This window comes from Panthera leo, chromosome C2, assembly GCF_018350215.1.
Source record: "Panthera leo isolate Ple1 chromosome C2, P.leo_Ple1_pat1.1, whole genome shotgun sequence".
Lineage (NCBI taxonomy): Eukaryota > Metazoa > Chordata > Mammalia > Carnivora > Felidae > Panthera > Panthera leo.
The window spans coordinates 33494504-33517572 of record NC_056687.1 but is presented as its reverse complement, the minus strand read 5'-3'; the positions used below and the strand labels follow the sequence as shown (position 1 = coordinate 33517572).

Below are 23069 nucleotides of genomic sequence, written 5' to 3'. Positions count from 1 at the left end.
AATATATAATTTAGAGGCAAGACATCATAGGGTTCAGACTCTGGAGTCAGGAAGCTTGGATTCAAATGAACCTTCTCATGCTTAATACTGTAAGAACTTGGATCATGTTACTTAAGAGTTCTGTGCCTCAGTTTCCTCAAATGTAGAAGGGGATAATATCGATAATATGTTGGAGAACTCTTGTGGAGATTATACAAGTCATAATAAATAAAGCACTGATTAACAGCAATTTACACATTGGTACTGTCTAAATGGAAGCTATTATTACACATTTTGCAGTTTTCTAATCATCCACTTAATTGTTGCTATATAGATGCCAGCAGAACAATTTTTCTCACTGACTTGATATAGAGAAGGAATAAATCTTGGAAACATGTCCAGAATAAAAAATTTTGATCTCAAGAAAGTAATTATTAGTATGTTCAAAAGAGGACCTTTAGTGTAAAAAAAAAGTTAATTTTGAGATATATGTTCAAATGTCTGCTATGTTACAATGTCACATAACAAATCACTTAAAATACAAGATTTTAATGTATAAGGTAAACAATATTAAGTATAAGTAAAAGTAAAGAAACAAATGGATTTATCTCTGTTGGAATCAGTACTTCTACTCCTTAGTGTATTGAAATATGTTACTTGGAGAAGAAAGCACATTTTTTTTTCCTTTACTAATTGAGTATTTTATGGATTATGTTTTTTCGGTAGGTTTGGGCTACTTCTTTTTCTTTTTCATATAAATTAGAACTACATACCACTTTCCTAATAAATGGATGATCTTGGAGAAATGGTCAACTCGTATATTTTTTAAAAATGCAAATTTATTGTCTAAATATTGGTTATTTATGAGTAAATAATTGACTTGTAACTTTCATTTATTACAATGAATATGAATTAGTAAATATATGCGTATTAATAAAAATATACAGTCTATATATATTTATATACATATACAAGTAAACTTGATTGATTTAAAATTATGCAGGTTAGATAGAAGCTGTTCTCCTGTTTTTGATAGTACTGATGATAAAAGTACTAAACGAATATGGACTATTATCCTTATTGCCAAGCAAACAAATCAGGCATAGCAAAAGCAATGACAATATTTCAAAGCTAAATGCATATCCAGGAAAAATGGTGCTGGAATCCTGAGATTCCCAGGAAAGTCATATCCAAATACACCTGCACTGCGATGATATGACACATGTCATATTAAATCAGAGGTAAATATACAAGAATTTATACAATAATTTTCATATGATGTGTTTTCCATGAATTATTAAGGTATGACGCATGATAAAGAGAAATGTTATAAATCATTATACCTTTAAAATAATAACCTCCCCCAAAAAGAAATTCCTGTAAAATCTGAGAAATAGAGGAAACATTAATACCACATCCATTAGAAATTGAAAACAATTTTCAAAAATATTCACAACAGGGCGCCTGGGTGGCTCGTGGCTGAGTTGGTTAAACATCTGACTTCGGCTCAGATCATGATCTCACAGTTCGTGAGTTGGAGCTCCACTTTGGGTAAGCTCTCTCTCTCTCTCTCTCTCTCTCTCTCTCTCCTTCTTTCTTTATCTCCCTCTACCTCTTTCTCTCTCTCTGCCCCTCATGAGACTTTCTGTCTCTCTTTTCCTCTCTCTCTCTCTGCCCCTGACTCACTTGCGCCCTCTCTTTCTCTCAAAAAAAAAAAAAAAAATTCATAACAATATCTCTGAAACGTTTACAAACCACAAATATGGCTAAGAAATAAGAATGTGTGATAAAAGCAAAAGCAGCTGAAACTACACATTAGTAACAAATTTTTGAGAGATCCTCCCTATGCTGAGCTAAGCATAAATCTATGTGCATATTTTTAAGCATCTCCAAATTTCAGTTTCTTCAACTATAGAATGACTGCAAAAGAATACCAAATCTACATAAAGTACATCAGATGTTCATAATAGATCATAAATAACATATGATCTATGAAATAACTTTCAACATTTCAAGTGTTATGCAAATATATAGCATCATTCCCTTAGTATAGCCAAGGAAGACATTGGCGACTGTCTTTATTAATATCAAGGCTAAAATACATTGTGTAGACCCTTTTCAGAGAACTGTTTCAAATATATATTTTGAGGAGGCAAAAGACATCAGCATGTCTTTATAGGTTCATTTTGCTTTTCATTTTCAACATTAATTCATATCATAATGAATTGCAGTATATGTAGACTCAACAAGAGGCAATTTTAATATGGGTCAAATATATTAACCCCATTCTTGGTATTATTGAGATGTACGTTAGTGAATATTGTCTAGTCAGAAGGGCAATAAAAAAGAGTTTCAGTTGCAGCTTGCTACACACTAAACTGATCTGACTTCAACTCATTTGTGATTAACCAGTGATGACAAAGGGCTATTCGTGACTATGTACATGCTGCAAAAGCATTTCAAAACTCATGTCATTCTGAAACCAGTGCTCGTTTTATAATTTATGAAGCATTTAATCTCATTATTTTCTGACAAGATGTGTGAAGGAACTAAATCCCCTAAATTCGCTCAGTTGTTAGAACAAAAATTTTATTTCCTAGTAAATATTCTGACTTGCTAATTGCTCCAAAATCTGGATTCACATTTATTTTCAAAGTTTATACACATGCTGTGAGATTTTCGCTTCTCAATATCTTCTATTATTTTAATTTTAATTTTTGAATGTTTATTTATTTTTTAGAGAGAGAGAGAGAGACAGTGTGAACAGGTAAGGGGCAGAGAGAGAGAGGGAGTCACAGTATCTGAAGCAGGCTTCAGGCTCTGAGCTGTCAGCACAGAGCCTGACGTGGGACTTGAACTTGTGAACTGTGAGAGATCATGACCTGAGCCGAAGTCGGACGCTTAACCGACAGAGCCACCCTGGTACACCTATCTTCCATTATAGTAAATGATATACAAGATACTCTGAAGATAAAGTTTTGATGAGACATTATTCAATGGAACACTTTTATATACATTATTCATTGTATTTTTGAGAAGATATTGGTAAAAGAATAAGAGAAAAGGAAGGAAGGCCATCTTATATGCATAACTCAAACATAAAAGGATATAAAATAGTTAATCAACAACTTGGAGTTGTTATTACTTGTATTTGTGATTAAATGATTCCAGGATAACCCAGTGATTAAGCACACAGACACTTGACCTCAGATGATCATGTAAACTTGACCTAGATATTGACTGAACTCTCTATTCTCTGTATTCTCATCTGTAAAATGGTGGTGAAAATGGTACCTGACTCAGTAGGAGAAAGAAATGTACCAAGAGAGGTACAATAAGCGCTACATAGGATTTTGAAAGTATTACAGAACACAAAGTAACATGGAAAGAAGTGACTTAAAAATCATGGCAAAGGAAGTCCACAAGAGAATAAAAATGGGTTGTGACTCTCTTGGCTGGTGGAAAGACATGTGACTATTAGAGCAATTAGTATTCGATTTATTTGAGCTGCTTTAATAAGATATCATAGGCTGGGTGGCTTATAAACAACCAAATTCATTTTTTACAGTTTTGGAGGCTTGGCATTAAGAGATCGAGGGGATAGCAAATTTAGCGACTGGCGAGTTTCACTTCTTAGTTCACGGATTACTATCTTCTTGCTGTATCTTCACAAGTTGGAAGGGGTAAGGGATTCCTCTGGACCCTTTTTTATAAGGATGCTAATCCCATTCATGAGGGCTCCACCCTGATGACCTAACCACTTCCCAAAGATGCTATCTTCTAATATCAGCATTTGGGACTTATGATTTCTACATATGAATTTGGGGGGCATACAAACATTCAGATCATAAGAAGGGGATATCCAGATTTGGGGAGCACAAATGTTATAGTTTTGAGGTCCTTCCTTTAAGAACATGAATATGACATTTAAAATACAAACTTAATTATAGAGGGAAATTATTTATTTATAATGAGAAACAAATTGCCACAAATTACATTTGAAAAATGTAACAAAACCTGTAAATACAATAAATCTAGAAAAATAAGGTGCTGTTTTCTTGACTTCCTGACACTCCTATTATAATTTTCAGCAGACTAATTCTGGATTCTGACAATTCAAATTTTGCTTCTCCTCTACTACTTACATATATGTCTTTTAAAAATTTTTTTCAATATTTATTTGTTTTTGAAAGAGAGAGACAGACAGAGCATGAACGGGGGAGGGTCAGAGAGAGAGGGAACACAGAATCCAAAGCAGGCTACAGGCTCTGAACTGACAGCACAGAGCCCGATGCAGGGCTTGAACTCGTGAACCACATGATCATGACCTGAGCTGAAGTCAAACACTTAGCCGACTGAGCTACCCAGACGCCCCCACTACTCACATATTTCTGATGTCAGCTGCCACCGAACACTTTTCTGTGACTATTTGACTTCTGGCCTGCACCTTCATATCACAACATTAGTCAAGTGGGCCTATTGTGAGGTAAGAATAGTTCTAGAAGACAAACCTTCACTGGAATCACTGGGAAAAAGCCAATAATTCATGGAATGTGTTTCGTGACCCCTAAGTAAACCCACTAAATGCATACATGAATCATCTTCTTGCTTGGCCAGATCCTGCAAAGGTCAGTCACTCAAATACCCACTCATCTGAGGGATGGTATTTTCCTGACTCTCCATCTAGAGTTATTATTTTCATGTGTGAAGGGCTGATAAATCTGTATTAGAAAGAATGTGATGTGAAACAAGAAGAAAAGTCACACAAGAGTAAAACACATTTTATTTACCCCCATTATCTCCACTAGGGTCATAATTGTTTCAGATTTCAGAGGGATTCAAAGGAATAAAATGTAATTAGGGATGTGATTGTGACAATATATCAACCAGTGAGTATCAAGACTATTGAAAGATATTATCCCCTCAAAAAAATCCACAAAAACCCATATTCTAGTGCACGGGTTGAGAATATGAGTAGCAAAGAAAAAAGAAGTAGTATTTGTGGAAAATAATAAAACCTAGTGAATTTTTGACAGGCCAGAATGTGGCCTTCAATATCAGATTTTAGAATGTAGAGAGGTTACTTTGACTTTGGTTAATCTCGAGTCATATAATAATAGCTCCCCTGTGAAGTCAGTCCTACCTGAAATTGTGAGACTTTCAATGTCTATCAAGTGGTTATGAAACTCTTCTCTACCTTGATGGTGGTAGTGGTTACATGTCTGTATGAGTTTATCAAAACCTATGGAATTTTACACTAAAAAGTTTAATGCCATGTAAAACGATATCTTAATAAATATATTTTAACACCTTTTTGGCAATAGTAATAATAATAACAAAAACAAAATAAATGGAAAACAGAAGAAAAAGTATTTTCAATTTACATCACACAGAGCTAAGAGACGATCTAAAGTGCTTCTAAAATTTGAAAAGAAAAAATCTGGTAATAATTGAACCGCAAGTATAAACAGACATATCATGGAAAATAGAAATATCGAAGGTCCTTCAATATATTAAAGGATGTTCAAACTTACCCATAAGAGAAATACAACTTTAAACTGATCATGTCTAATGAATTATTTTGTCTCAAAATCCAATTTGTGATGACAGACTCTGTTGGCAAGACTCTAGGGAAACAAGCTCTCTCATAAATTGCTGATGCATATGTAAAATTATAAAATAGTTATGAAGAAACTGTGGCACAGGACTAGAAGTGTTTGCAGACAAGATAATGATGGCCATATTCAGCAGCAGCACTCACCAGAAAAGCAACATTCAAATGCAAACATTGAAGGGCTCACAAAGAACATACAAAGAGTTTAATATACAGAATGGTTGACTGGGGCTTCCAGCATTTCAAATTTCTAAATTTTGAAGAAAGCAATAGTGTACCAAATACCATTTTCTTCAAAAAAGATATTCATTATAGACAGATACCTTTTCCTCTCCATTCCTCCCATCCTCAAGTTCTGGTAAATGCACAATGAAAAAAAAAAAAAACTTGCCGAGATTTCTCCCGCTTAAGTTCAAGTATACAGGTTAGGTCATGCATTCTAGACAAATAAAAAGTATCCTGGTGAAATGACATTTAAGGTTAGAACTGAATTCTGAGAAAAATAATTTCCCCTGAGATATCTGCTCTAGAACCTGGAGATTGTTTTGTTTTCTAAATGTGAAGTGTGGAGATCTAGGTTTTAATAGTTTTGTGTGTCTAAGTAACTCATTATAAACCTTAAACATAAGACTCACTAGGGATTTTGTACTGGGATAACACTTTTTCTGAGATCCTGATTTTTGTTTGCTATTCTTGTAAGAGACCTCTCTAACTACTGAGAGACCCCACTCTGCTCCTGCATCAAGAACTCCTCTAACTCAGATTCAAGATTCAGTGAATAGATAAGGATGAATTTTATAATGTAGTTTATTTAGAATATAACTGACAAGGGTCAAATACTTTTATTTTTGACTTTAATTCCTTTAAAATTAACATCATTGGGTTTGAATTTGCTATGGCATTTGATATTTGGCATCGAATTTCTCTCTAAAAATTCCATGAAAAGGAGAGGGTTTGTACTGAGTAATGACCGAATGAGTTAATTTTCAGTCTTAGGTGCAAAGAGACTTTTGATTTAGTTCAATGAATGCACTGTTTGACCTTATAAAGGTGGGAGCAAAATTTTTCCCTAAAGAGATGACATTGCTCTATTCTTACTTGTTAAGAGACTAAAAATTTCCAAAGGAAAATAACTGAGTGATGTGAAGGAGATCTTGTCTCTTTATACCTGATTTTTCTTTCCATACGAAGAGAGATTAAACAGGTTGAGATGACTGCCCTCTTTCTGTCCAGAGTATTTTGAGTGTCACCTGAATTTCCCTACTTAAGGAAGTAAATGGAACTTTCTTCACTCAATTTCTTCAGTTTTTGTATTGGGAGTAACTAATTACTGGGATCAAGGGTTCTCTTCTCCTATTTCAGATCATAAATCCTGGCCAAATGTCTCCATGAGATGTGTTTGTGTATTTGTTCGTGCCTGTCCTGAGTACATACTATAAGTAAACATGCACAATCCTGGCAATTTTGTTATATAAAGCAAATCCTTTCAGGCTACATAAAAGTTAATATTCAAAAATACCTTTATCAGTAAACTGATAATTTGGCCTCCACCTATTACAACTTAATCTTACTTCTCAAATCAATCAAAAGTCAGGTAATTTAGAACGGTGTTACTTATTAGGACTTCACAAAGACCCTTACAATAACTTTTGGTAATCCTGGGATTAGCACTCAATCATAGATTTAGCTATCAAATTCAACAAGAAAAGTTTACTCAGCTTCTCCTCCATCTTAACCCAATATACATGAATTAAAGACTTTTAAAATGTTATTTGGTAGCATGTTGTTTGTTGACTTATGTTATTTGTGTATTATATTATTATGGTTTTATAATATATTCATAGCATACACTGTTATGTATTATATGTATTAAATATGTATATTGTATGCATTACAGATAATATATTATATATTATATGTATTATATATATTATATAGTTATATTTATTGTTTTAAAGTTAACTTATTATTTTTTTTATTATAGTAAGAGTTTTGAACATGCCTGTTCTATATTTCTGATACTCACTGGAGTTGAGCAACAGAATATGGCAGTCGAAGCTCTATTCCAGAGAAATAAATTGCCAGGAATCCTTTGGAATAAAGGCACTTTTATTTATTCAAATTAATTTAAAATATTGCTTAAATATCTAAGATGTACCCTAAATATTCCTGGCCATGTAAATACAATAGTGAGCCAGATAGATAAGGCTTCTCATCTTATAAAGCTTATATTCTATTGAGGAAAATCAGTACACAAGATAAAGTAGATATATACATAAATACATTAATAAACTTGACATTTCAAGATAGTACTTGTTTCCATGAAGAAAACAAAACTACACAGTGTGTATCAGTTACAGATTGCCATGCATCAAATCACCTTCAATCTTAGTGGTTTAAAGTTACTCTTACTACTTGCTCTGATTTGCCGGATTGATAATTTGAGCTGAGTTGATCATTTGGTCTCATCTGTGGTCCCTTATGCAACTATACTCAGGTAGTGGCTTGGCTGAGGATGAAAGTTCAATATCGCTTCATTCACATGTCTAGAAGTTACTGATGGCTTTTGAAAGAGCCTCCCCAATAAGTTTGTCATTTCTTCTTTACATGATGGTCACAACGCAAAAAGAGAGCAAGTCCCCATGTATAAGGATTATTAAATCTCTTTGTGTCAAATTTGCTGATCGTCCCATTGGCTTATACAATTCTATGGTGAAGTTCAGAGTCAATATGGGAGGGGGCTACACAAGGGCACGGTTATCAGGTATCGTGTTAATCGAGAGCCATTAATGTGACAAGCTCCATAGAGAGTTACTAGCATGCATGTGTGTATGTTGTGTTTGTGGAACTTCACCAAATTCGGTAACCATGCAAGCCTTCAGTATAAGCAAAATTGGAACTCAGGTCTGAATATTGAGCCTTGCATTATAGTTTAGTAACAAATGGTTGAAGTTTTCTCTATATTATAATGTTTCTTTTCATTTAATGATGAACAATAGATATACTGAAAATTACAGAGGAAAAAAAAAAAACACTGCCGATACCAAATCTTGATTTTAAATACAATCATGACCTATTTTCTTAAATTATTTCTAAAACGTTATTTTTATGTTAGTGTAAATGATGTCACTTAACAGATTTATTTTTAGAGTATTTTCCAATAGCATATAGAAATGTAATTGATTTTAGTATGTTGACTGGTTATCCTGCAGTCTTACTATATTGGCTTACTAGATCTAATTGCTGTTTTGTAGATTACTTATGATTTTCTGCATACATAGTCATGTTTTCTGTAAATAAGTTTGTTTACTTTTTCTTTTCCAAACTGTGTGCTTTATATTTTCTTTTCATGTCATGTTTCAGTAATGACTTGAAATGGTGGACATTCTTGCTTGTTTTGAATCCCACGTTTTGTGTGTGTGTGTGTGTGTGTGTGTGTGTGTGTGTGAATTTACTGCAATAATGGGGGTGAAGGACATCATGGGGATATGATTCTAGAGGGTATATATATATATATATATATATATATATATATGTTTTCTTTTACTCAGTGTCAAGGAGAGAGAGGCAGATTGTCTTTGTATTTTCTTCCAGTGTACCTAGAAATTCTCACTCATTCTTATGTTAAATATGTATCCTCCAGAGTCTCAGTTTTATGCAGTGTTGTCCTACTAGATTCCCTGGCTTATACATCCCTAGATTTTATTCTCTTTTCCCAATTCAGTGACTCAACAGAAACTTAATATATCCAAGGTTCAGTGAAAGTCCTCAGGTTGAGGATTATGTTTGATATCTGTGTTTATCTTCTAGTGTTGTCAGTTTCATTGCATTTGGGGCATGATCTATCCCTACTTTCAGGCCATCTTGTCGATATACTTAAAAAGATGTTTTAAAATTATATGAGCTATTACTTTATTCCATACAGTCAGAATGTTTAGCCAGTGTCTTAGGAGAAAAAAAATCTATTGAAAACAGAAATCCAAACTTGCCCTTTAGAGGAACTGAGAAACTTTGCTGATCTCACAGGATTCGGGGTATACTTAAAAATGTCAATATATGTAAAGTAATTAGAACAGTGCCTTGCACTTAGAAATTGCTGTATAGCTAGTAGTTGTTTCATTTTTTAATGGGAAAATGATATGGCTTTAAAGACAGTTTTATGCTAGTAAATAGCAAGAACTCCAATACACTAACACAAGAGATCAATACATTTAGTCATCATTAAATAAGCTCATGTTATATGAGTAGATATTTATGGACTAACTTTGTTCTGTGATACTAGTTGGGAAGATGGTATTTGGAGAATTTGAATTTTCCTGTGAGACAGAAATGAGATAGGAATGTGGAAGAAATGGACACTGCCTTGGAAGGGAGACCTGGACAGCAGAGCCAAAGGCTTCAGTGAAGAGGATGAAGAAGGAACCTACATTTGTTAAAGCCTGGTGTGTGCCGGGCACAGCTTCATGTGTTCTAAATAAAATTTCTTCATATAATCTGAAAGCAGTAGCTCCAAAATATGAGTATTGATGCAAATTGAAAATTGAAAATTTGAAATTGAAATCAGAAGAATTAAATATCTTACAGGTGGTTGAAGCTTTATTTTGAAACACATTCTTTTAAATTAATCAATACAGTGCTTTGTACCAACGGGGGTTTCATAATACATCTGTTGTGTTATTAATATTTCACTATGTTTATAACAAAACTAAAGTGTTTATTATTGTATCAAAGCAGTCTCATTTGCTCACATCCACTTGCTTATGAAGTTAAAATAAAGTAAGTTGTCATGTATTAATTACCAATTTCAATGATAGTAACCATTCTTTATATATCTTCTTCAATGTACTAGTAATCTCTACCGAATCTATGGTTGTTGAAGTTGGTGAATTTGAGGCACAGCAAAGTTAAGGTGGAAAATTATGAGGTGAAATTTTTACTCATGCAAACTCTGGCTATAAACTCTTCCTATATAAATAATAATATATAGTTCAAGTAAAGGGACAGAATCAATACGTGATTTGAAATTTCATAACAAAACTATTATTAAATATATGAAAAATTGCATATACTAGAGTAGATGCATATCATGGTCTTTAAGAACATGGATATTTTAAAAATATGTAGGTATGGATAGGGATCCAGATAGAGACTAAGTGAGAAAATAGGCTTTTTATCTTCTAGTTTTTACTTGAGTTTGTTTCAGCAATACTCATGAGTTCATGTAGAGGAATTATCAAACATACATGTTTAGTAGAATCTTTAGTAGCACTATCTACCAAATGTGGGGCTGGGCATTTTTATAGTTCAGGGAAAGCTACTGGTTGGTGTAATGAAACTCTCAGTGCATTAACACAATAAAAATTTATGCATTTGTGTTAGGTTTATACCAGTTTGTAGGGGGGCTTTTTTTTAGGCAATCATTGAAAACTCTATTCTTGGTTCATCCAGGGGGTGCTGCTATTACCTAGGACCTCAGAGCCCCTCATTGGCACTCTGTGTCCGGGCATGGAGATGAACAGGAAGCATAGCGCTATATGTCAAATCATATGTATTGGGTTGTAAAATTGGAAAACTTACTTCTGTCCACATTCCCATGGCCAGAACTCATCACATGGCCACATCTTACTGTAAGAGGGGAGGGAGGTATATTCTAATGGTACTCTCATAGGGAGAATAGGAAGACTTTGGTGAATAACTGGCCAGAATAGGTTACAACATTTAAAAACAAGCTAAAATGTTGTAATCTAGTCCACACCATTATTCTCACTTGTCTATACCTCGGGTAGCACGACCAAAAGGCATACGATTCCTGAAAGTAGAGTCAGAAACCATGAACTTTAGACACAGAGTATAGATGAGAAAATACATAGAGAAGAAAAAGGGCTTGATAAAAAAATTAGTGGACTAGGTGCCTCTTTAAAAAGCAAATCTTTCAAAGTTAAGTGGGAAAGGCAATTTAGGAATATAGTTTAAGTCTAGTTAAGCAGTAATTCATAGTTGTTGAGTAATTTTTACATAGAAAGTAAATTGTTACATGTACATGTTATGAAGGTAATTTTCAGTTTGGGGAAAAATTAGGGAAGTAAATATTCTAGAGTCAGGGAAATAGACAAGAAACGCACCCCAGAATTTTATGCCAGATACCTAAGAGACTGAATTTCAATGGTGTTGTGTGGAAGGAGAAAGACAAACACACTGGAGATATTTTAGAGATAAAATAGAAAATATGTGACCCTTTATTGAATAAAAAGAGTTATAATCCAGAATGTGAATTTTAAAATTAGAGATGTTGTAATTAAATGCAGTCACCCATTAAATGTGTTTGGGTGTAACTGGAGTTATTTCCAAAGCATCAGGAAAATAAGTCAGAGTAACTACAAAAAGTTCATTTTACAAGAATAAAAGGAAAGAGTGACATGATTGCTAATGGCTACCAATAGATCTTGACTGTAATTAAGTTCATAAAAATGTAGAAAAAAGTACATTTACCCATGCCTCTATTTAATTATATAATTTTCATTTTTCTTGAGTATGTGGTTATCGATTATATATGTCTCTTAAAATCTGTATCAGCTTAAAATCTTGGGTGTAGACTGACATATAATTATAGCATATTCTGTAGCATCATACAGAATAAAATAAATGTCACATAGAGATTATTGTGTTCTTGTGACACATCTCACCTGGGAAAAAATAATTGTTGGAACTTGTTCTGTTTTCTTGGTCAGTTTGTTTAACAGTGTTTGAAAATATAATATTCATGTCACAGCTTATATTTTTCATGTTTTGCAATATTGTTAAAATTTGAATAATTTATAATAATCATTTAGAATTGATAAAACTTGGCTTTAGAGTACAGCTGAAGGTCCAGAGAAAAAGATCATTTCATTTTATAGAGCTTATGAAATGCTCTTGTGCTCTAAATGGACATTCTAATGTTTCTATGATAATCAATGAATCTACTCTCTCTTGAACAGTGATCTTTATTTCAAAAGACAAGACTTCAAAATATCTTTAGAACAGTTCTCTTTCTTTGAAATGCACACTTCTACAGAAACAACAATAGTTCTCACTAGTTAGTTTTGTTTATTCATTGTTGATAATATAACTGTGTACTTCCAATGAATTTATACTTTATCAGGGCAGACAAGCGGAGTTCTCTGTTAGCTGCCTGCAGGCCAATGTCTATGTATTGAAGACCTTTTTGGAAGGACGTAGGTCATTCTCACTTGCATTTAAATAAGTTCACTGGACTTAGCAAATACCAAGAAAGTGATGTTCTTAAAAATATTCTCTATTTGTGCTTTATAATCTCTAGAAAATACTAAGGTGTCATTAGGAACTTTGGGGGGGTTCTTTTTCAATTTAATTTTTAAATAATGTTGCTCAAGGGAAAGAAAGTGTTCCATGTCTACCTAAAAGATAGCCTTAAACCAATATAATAAGTTTCAGTTAAGGGAAGATCAAAATGAGTTACATGCATTGCATTTATCGGATTTATAATGAACTGATGACAGACCATTAAGTATAGCAGGTATGAAAAGGAAGTTCAAAATATAATGTTTTTTAAACATATAGAGCTAGTTTTCCCATTTAATAATTTGTGATAACTCTGAGTATTAGATGTCCCAGATTATCAGTTTTTATGATGGTATTACTAATACTTAAGGGGTTCACTCCATATATCATCCTTAGTTATTAAAATTTTAACTATAATGTTTACAAGAATAAAAGAAAAGGAAAAATGTCGGAAGTTCTCAGAACATGGCGCTGGATTTGATTATCAATTAGAAATAAAATTAGTAATTAATTCTTCCTAATGCCATTACATTTATTTTCTTTGGTGTTGACAAGTATGAAGATTTCTGAGATAACTTCTCAGGGATTTAATTCAAGTAACAAAACTCACTAGGATAGAAACATAGACAAATCTTGAGTGAGAAATATGAGCTGATATTTTTTGTATGATCTTTAAAACATTTCTAGGTCGAATTCAAAGAGAAATTTAGTTGTTCCTCTAAAGTGATTATTTTTCTAAAGAAGTAAATATATTTTTTCAGACATTCACAAAGTGAGCATTTATATACATATTCAATAGTAGTAGCAGGGATAGAAACAAACAATTGTTTTTCCATTACTCAGTGTATCATACGTGAAATACTCAGAATCTTAGGAGCCAGCCAGGCAACTTTCCTCACTGTAAAGGTAAAATACAGTTCAGAAATGAAGAGCTATATTCAAAAGTTGTCGAACTAGTGTGCTTTCAATTGGATATCCCTGAAACTCTACAACAAAGAACGAAGGAAAAACCCAAGAGCTTATAATGTTATGTGACTTCATTAATCCATGTCAAGTAAGCTAGTATATTATATGGTTTATAAAGCATCATTTCACAAGTCATATAGAAAAGCTGAGTACTTTAATTACTTTTTTTGTTTATTATTGATCTATTTTGTTTGTATTATTTTGCTTATCAAGACAAATTGGATCAGCTATTTGACTAGGTTTACTATTGCTAGTCTTATAAAATAGTATTTTAGGACTCTCCAAAGAAACAGAGTCAATAGGATAGATAGATATATCAATAGACAGACAGAGATGGAGATTAAAAATAGAAAGAATTGGCTCATGTCATTGTGAAGGCCAGCAAGCCCGAAATTCATAGGATAGACTAGTAGGCTGGAATTTCAGACAGAATTTCTATGATAGTCTTAAAGCAGAATTCCTTCTTTACTAGGAAAGTTTAGTTTTTGCTCTTAAGGTTTTAAACTTACTTGAATGAAACCCACCCTCATTACAGAGAATAATCTGCTTTACTTAAAGTCATCTGATTATAAATGTTAATCACATCTACAAAATATCTTCACAACAATATCTAGAATAGTGTTTCACAAAAAATCTGAGATAATATTATCTAGCCAAGTTAACACATAATATTAACCACCATGACAATTAAAGGGAAAATGTGAAGTATTTATAATGTCAAGCAAAACTGGATGCTCAGGGAAGCTAAATTCACTATAACTATCCTTAGATTGCTTATTAGGGCTTGTAACGTTTGTGTGTCCGGTTTGAATCAATTTCCACAAATAGCTAAATTAGAATTGTAGCGATGGTCCCTATTATTTTCTGCATAAAAGTACCACTAGTGTTATTTTTCCATAAGTCAACGATATGATTATGACTAAAATAGATAAATAAAATTCCAGGCCAAGAAGTCCAGAGAGCACTACAAATGACTCCCAGTCTAAATGGGTGCATGTTCCATGTTGAGAACCAGGCCTTTGTTGAAACTTTAGTGAGAGGCTAAAAACAAAAGAACTCAGATTAGACTATATGAGATTTAATCCTGGTTTTATCTTTTAAGGACTCTCTTACTGGGGAAAACACAAAATATCTTGATATAGTATTTTTAACCTGTAAAGTGGGATTTCTAACTAAAATATTGCCAATTAGAATTCAGTGAAATAATTCTTTCAAAGCCTTTAACCTTTTTTTCTGACATGTGGTGGCTATCCAATAAACTTTAGCTGTAATTAAAATAATGCAAACTATTTATTTGTTTATTTATTTAATTACTTTTAAGTTTTAGGCATGCTAGCAATGGCTTCATTTCATAGGTGAAAAAATGAGACTTACAGAGGGTAAACAACTTGGGGAAAATCACATATTGGAGACATTTGGGTATTCATATCAGTAAATAGAAGAGGACCTATTTTACCTTCACACTGTAGAATGTCTAACAATGTCTTTGAGATGGAAATATAGTGCTACATAACAGAAAATAATCTGAGATAGAATCAGTTTTTGGTGACACTGATGCGTGAAACACAGTGGGAGTAGTCTTAGAATAATATATTGAAAAGGCATTCATGTAGGCAATACAAAAGAAATAAAGCTATTAAGCTAAATTTTAGGTCTTTGTCCCCTAATTCACCACAGCATATCAACTTTATAAGCTTTCCCAATAAAATAATAAATACATTTTCATGAGAAGAAAATGGAATAATCAACACCTCATCCATCAGAGATCGTGATTTTCAACATTTTCTTACACATACACACGTTTTGTTCCTTTTTTTTTAACCAAGCAATATAAACATTACTAGCAAATTATTTTCCAGTTTTTCTGACTACATTGCAAGAAGCATAATAATTAAAAATGTAAGTATTATAAATATCACAGAAATAACAATCATATAACAAAAGAATTACATTTATCTTATTACTCCCAATTTGGTAAGGTAAACTAGTAGTTCATTATTATTTAACCTGATTTTGTGCTTCTTGGAGTTTAAAGGAGATGAAATATTTTTCTTATTTATTGGCCATCTCTATCCCTTATCTTGTGGATAGACATTACAAATGTTTTAGTTACAATCAAACTCAAATAATTGAAAGTCACACTTCAACTTCCAAAGAAATGAAAATACAACTGTATATTTGAGTAAACTCAATTTAAATGGCCTGAATTTTGTGAATATAAATGTAACTGATTTCACTGTAGAAAATGAAAAGAACATAAAAGAGAGTAAAAAGGAAAGTAACAAAGCACAATTTCCGTTTATCATTGTAACATCTGATCAACAGAATGAGCATGGCTAACATAGTGTCATTTGGTTACAACAGTGTGGTTAATCGTATATCCGGTTTCTCAGAGAAAAAAATAAATAAATAGGCAATAGACGGAGAATAGATAACAGTTAGTAGATAACAATCTCTTGCACATACCCCACACAAAAATTCTTCAAAGCAAACTTAGGATATCTTAAATGTGTATGTCCTGCTACTTTTCTACTTAACTCCCACTTTATCTAAAAATTGTCATGGGGAGCCTGGGTGGCTCAGTTGGTTAAATGCCTGACTTAAGTCATGATCTCAGGTCCTGATCTCAAGGTCTGTGAGTTTGAACCCCACATCAGGCTTTCTGCTGTCAGCCCAGAGCCTGCTTCAGATCCTCTGTCCCATTTTTCTCTCTGCTCCTCCCCCACTCACTCACTCACACATTCTCTCTCTCTAAAAACAAATAAACATTTTTTTAAAAAGTTGTCATGTATGGGTTTATCACATTTTGTTTATCCATCCATTAGTGGAGAGATGGTCCTACCTTTTGAAATTTACTATTTCATGTTTTGAAAGTATCTTTTCTTTTAATGTTTTTTAATGTTGATTTTTGAGAGAGAGAGACAGAGTGTAAGCGGGGAAGGGCAGAGAGAGAGGGAGACACAGAATGTGAAGCAGGCTCTGGGCTCTGAGCTGTCAGCACAGAGCCCCAGGTGATGCTGGACCATGAGATCATGACCTGAGCTGAAGTCGGACGAATAACCAACGGAGCCACCCAGGCACCCCTCATGTTTTGGAATGTATCTTAAAAAAAGCATCAGATATGTATAAAATGTTTTATAAATACAGACATTGATGATTGTTTAACAAGTATTTATTGTCTACTATGTGCCAAAAACTACTTCTTAAGCTAATAGCTAAAGAAATTAAAAAAGTGAATGTCACTGAAAAAATCTCTGACTCCACCTTGATTTTACTCCAGTGGAAATGACAGTTAATAAGAACATATAATTGAATATGGTTTAATACACATAATTTATATACATTATATGAATATAAATATATATTGTCATGTCAAATAGTGTTTTTTTTATTAAAATTTTTTTTTAACATTTATTTATTTTTGAGACACAGAGAGACAGAGCATGAACAGGGGAGGGTCAGAGAGAGGGAGACACAGAATCTGAAACAGGCTCCAGGCTCTGAGCTGTCAGCACATAGCCCGACGCAGGGCTCGAACTCACAGCCCTCACGGACCGTGAGATCATGATCTGAGCTGAAGTCGGCCGCTTAACCAACTGAGCCACCCAGGCGCCCCTCAAATAGTGTTTTTGAAAGTCTTTACACATAATACATACAAATATATAAGAAAAATGAGTCTATAATGTAAGTGAATCTTAAAATTATTACACTGAGTGAAAGTAGATAGCCAAAGAAAATATTCTTTACAGAATCATTTTTATAAAATTATAAAAAATACAATCTGTAGAGATAAGAAACAGATCAGAAGTCATCTTTGGCTGGAGAGAGAACAGGTGGATTGGAAGGGATACAAGAAAACTTTTGGTTTCCCTATTTTGTAATACACTAATTGAAATCATGTGTATATTGTATTCTTTTAATTTTTCCTTTTTTTTTTTTTTGGTTATTCATAGGAATGAAAATTTTTGTCACTTGTAAATAATTCACAAACCATTATCTTTGTCCATATTCTTTTTTATTTCAATGGAAGTGCTGATTTTTTTCTTATTGATTTGCAAAGACATCCTTAGATAAAAAAAAATTCCTCTAATATATACTACAAGTATTTTACTAAATTATCTCTTTTTTTAATATTTACAATCCCATTGATATAAAGAAGTTTTACATTTATAGATAATATACTCGTTTGAATTCTACTCAATTTATTTCAATTTAATTGTTTCCTCCATTCAACAAATATTTACAAAGTATTTGTTGGAAACTGAATGAATACATTATTATCTTTCTCAAAGAATCTCAGTTCTGTTAAAAGATAAACTGAGGCCTCCTAAAAATTTCAAGAGTTTAGATTAGCAAAGAATCAACTCTAATAAGGCAGTGTCAAACCACAAGTGATTAGGGGCAAGTTCCACCCACAGAGATTAGAGGAAAGACTTTTATAAAAAAGTCGAAGCAAAACAAGGAAATTATATAATTGGCTATAGCATATAGATTGCCTTATTTCGGGAAGCCTAATTGTCTGTCCTTAGGTTTTGATTTCATTATCTTACAACATTTGCAGCTTTTGCAGACTCCTAAAGGCATTAGAACAGACCAATGGCCTTTTGGTTTAATTAATTTAACAGTTCCAAATGACACTATCTTGCCTTTTAAAGAAAAGACATAGATTCTAATTATAGACTTTGTTCTATTTTTATGTAGTTTTCAAAAATCAAAAAAAGATTCTTTTTAGTCTATTCAGGGAAGAGTTAAAAAATAAGCCAAATGTACGGTACCTTTCAACCACCAGAATTTATCATAGTAGTCGCTAAATGATTATAATTTTTAAATAAGTATTTGTGTTATTATATCTTTAGCTAAAATAATAGTTTTTACCCTCTTTTTGTTCTGCCTTGGAGTTATATTGATCTTTAAAATCTCACTGAGACTTTTATAAAAAGTGAAAGGTGTATAATTGGATTCTACTTGAAAGCCAGTAGCTCAGAGACAAGAGTTCCATTTTGAATTAGTTTAGAAATATCAGAGTGTACACAGACTTGTGAGTAGTGTACTGCCTCCGGAATGATCACTTGCCTAAGAATGAGGAAATTTTTAAGTAAATGAACAATCATCTCTCTGTAAATTACCCCTATGTTCCACCAGCTGAGTGACCAAGCAGAATCAATTTGTATCTGAGAGATTGTTCTTGGTTTCCCTGCAAAAACAGATGGCAATGTTTGAACAAATTCACCAAATTATAAAGCAAACTTGTTATAATTTCAATCTTCACTTGTCAATCAACAACCATACACTCACTCAAATTTCAAAACTCATCATCTTTTTACGATGTTAAAATAGAACAAACGAATTATGTGTTTAGGATATAATCATGCAAAGCCTGGAAAAATGAGATCAGACTTGGCTCAGTATCAAATTTGACACCATTGCAATTGAGTGTTAGATTCAAAGATGCCTTGAACACAATAATCAATAATAGCAAAGTCCAAAATAATTAATGTGAATTAGTTGTGTCCCCTACATTAACTTTTATCAGTTTTTTGGACAGGTTAAAAATATGTGCTCATTTTTCCATGTCCATAAATTATTATAGCATTTGCTACTAAATTATTGCAAAGATAGACAATCCTTAATGGGGGAAAAAAAAAAAAAGATTATCAAATGTGAATCTATGTTTTCTTGTTCAACATGTGTATTTTACAGCCTAACTCCTAGTAACACATTCATCTATTTTAGTTTTTCCTTTTTAGAGTCCTAACAAGCACCTTCCAACATGTGCGTGTGCGTGTGTGCACACGCACACACACAGTCTCAGAAAATGCATCTATCTATTAAAAAAATATATATGATGAATTGGTTTAGGGGCATATTGATTTATATAAGAATCACCAAACTAATTTCCTATGTATAATTTGGTGAAAGATTTAGTCTGAATAAATCAGATGAAGCAAAATTGTTGCTCTTTAGAAAATATTAATATAAATAGTTTATATGAAAGGACACAGAAAATTGAGAAATTCTAGTTCTATTAAGTGACAGATATCTTTTAAAAGGTCATAAATGAATTTATTCCTTTAAAATATGTTTATTAAGCATCATGTTTTCCTGTTTCCTTGTTCTCTATTAATATGTTGTCTGAACTTTAAAACTAATATTCCATTCAGTTATTAGAAAACTTTTAAGTATATTTGGAACATTCTGAGTACATAAGTCTAATTTTTCAAATAAATTTTATGAAAGCTAATCTAATTTCTCTGTGAAAATTTAACATCTCAATTGAAATGTTCTGTGAGTATAAAATACACACTAGATTTCAAAGATTAAATAATGTAAAATATCACAATAATGATTTCCATATAATTAAATATTAAAATAATAATTTGGGTTTATAATTTAAATAAGTACGTTCTTAATTTTTTAAACGGTTTTTATATATCTACGAGATTGTAAAAGGAGAAGAAATAAAAGCATTAATGTTGGTAAAGTACTTAACAGTTTCCTATCACATAGCTAATTTTTACTAATATTCATGATTTTTATCAGAATCCACCATTTGCCTATATCATAGGCCAAAGAGGGATTTTCTTTTATAATGTGAATATTACTGGTGAAAAATCTGCTTAAATGTATTATTTTAGCCTGATCTGGGATCTAGAATTAATTTGTAGGCATGTCTTTAGATAAAAGTGGGAATCTACTATCAAAATACATATCCAGAATTAATGTATCAAGTTGTTTCAAACTGAACTAAGAGAGCATTACTAAATGCATTTCTGGTAATGTCTTACATAATTCTTATCACTCAACGTAGTAGGTGTCATTAATAACTCAATTGCTCTACAAGAGAAAAAATGCAATTAAAGTGCCCAACGGACACATGTGGAATCATTCAACAAATGTCTTCTGAGTGTCTCCCTTGCGTGTGGCCTGTGCTCAAGGAGCATGAATATCATGAATAAATAAGAGCAACAAAGACCCTCATATTTCTGGAGTTTATTTTCTAGGTAGAGAATAGGGATTTAAAGGCATTTTCTGGCTTCATTAAATTACACTGCTAACATTAGTTTGGTGACATGGGCTAGTTTTTTAATTCTTTTTATCTTGATTTCATGCCTAAAAAGGATTAATAACAAAAATAATAAAAAACAAGCACAAGCATGCAGAATTGGAGGTTAATAAAGTATCACATGTGAACATCACCTTACTAAATGTATCTCCTATATATTTACTATTTTTTTAATGCTGATATTATTTTAAAACTACTCACTGTATGGCATAGCATATTTTCAATACATTGACTTTCAGGTTGTATGAACTTTACCTTTTAGTACTAAGCATATTATCTGATATTATAAATTAGTACAGTATCTTTGAATTATTTTTTCTTTTGTAGTTTTGACATGAAATATTGCTGTTTCTCATTTCTCCCAGTTGGACCCGTTCAAGACTCAAAACTCAAGAGGACTTTTGATTAAAACTAAATAATGTTATCCTAAACAAATGTTAGGATTTCCACAATACCCGGGATATCTGAGAAGCAAACCACAGTGGAGTTCATACAAATAAATGCTGCAAAGTAATATTCATTCAGTCTGAACCTTCTAAAGTGAAATTCAATAAATTCATTAAAAATATTGTTTTGATTTTTATCAGAAATACTTAATCACATATCCTAGTATATGAATATATTTTCTCATGTAACAGCATTTATATTATTAAAAAATATGTATCTAAATCCCCAACTTGCGACACTGCGAACTATGGGAATACACAAAGAAACCACAATTTTTTCATACATGAAAGATAACACGGAAAGCCATATAAATCTTAATAGCTTAAAGTATTAAAAGTTTAATCAAAACATTGAGAGATTTTTATTTTCATTTGGGAAGTCAAAAACACTTTAATTTCCTCTCACATATCATCTAAGAAAATCCTTTTCATTTCTATTAAATCAGACATCAAAAAATGGTATGTTCCTACCTTCAAGGAGAAGAGCCTTAAAAGTCTTCATTTTTCACACTTTCATCATTTTCTTAATCATATGTTTGTCCTATTAAAATCCATGCGTATGAAAAATTCTAAATAACATTTGCTTCCTGTAGCCCTTATTTTCAGAAGTAAAAATGTTCTTGAGAACCTAGGACAGAATATTCTTAGGGCATTCTAAACTAGTAGTAGTTAGACCCCCTTTTCAGTGAATTCACTACGTTACTTAAAGGGACTTCATGTTTTTAATTGAGAAGCTAATAATGGGTTTAAATATATATAAAATGATTCTTTGTGAATTTTTGCAAGTGAAAATTAATAATGGCCTTTGAATTTTGAACATCACCTTACCATTTAAATGCCCAATGCCAAATATTAATCAGTCTGCCAACATAATGTGAACATGGAATGAGTGTTTTTTAAGCAAAAACATTGGGTTTTGACCTTGTTGTTGACTAAAATGTTACATGATGGCCAGGATTCAGCCATTCTATCACTTCAGAAAATAAGCTTGAGAACAAGTGATTCACAGCACTTCCCTTAAATGACATTATAGAAGTGATAATTCAGAAAATAAGATACATTGTTTTGTCTATTAATTGAATTCCCAGATTGACATAACCTGATATTATTTGGCCAAAAAACAAAGCAAAACAAAACATGTAAGAGACCTGTGGTTAAAATTAAAGTGAGTATAGCTATACAGAACAATCATATTACTTCGGGCAGTGACCTGTGATAATTTGTTAAAGACAAAGATATAAGTAGAAAATAGTTGCTTTAAGGGCTTTGATATTTTATTGAAACTGATGGTTTTTCTTAAGAAACAAATGGCTCAAAGCAATGAGCCATTAAAAATCGCTACCTATTATTCTATAGAGATTTATCTTGCACACAATTATGCACATATATCAGAAAATGTTATTAATATCTCTGGGAATTTTTTCATCATAGCCTCAATCAAAATGATGTGCCCACAAGCTTAATTTTCTATCTTTCTCTGTGAGTTATACATTGGATATTAATGCAGTTCATCAGGTATACTAAGTCTTAGCACATCAGCTAACATGGGCTATGCAAAATATTGAACAAGAGGGAAGATTACAAAAACAAAAATACAAAAAGAGGAAGAAGAAAAGGAAAACTCCTTTTTTACAGAGGACAAATTTCTGCCATGCAAACGAAATCAGAAACTACTATCTAAAATAACTTGCTGGTTGTATTA

General features: G+C 32.3%; 1 long non-coding RNA gene across 2 annotated transcripts; it reads left to right on the top strand.

Annotated features, from left to right (window-relative positions):
• The first annotated feature begins 4513 nt into the window (after positions 1-4513).
• Positions 4514-21489, top strand: LOC122198700. Of its 2 annotated transcripts, XR_006193103.1 has the most exons (3): positions 4514-4607; positions 9876-10035; positions 21287-21489. It is a non-coding gene; the product is annotated as an uncharacterized LOC122198700 (long non-coding RNA). The 2 variants fall into 2 exon arrangements; XR_006193104.1 differs by lacking the exon at positions 9876-10035.
• Positions 21490-23069: the final 1580 nt, after the last annotated feature.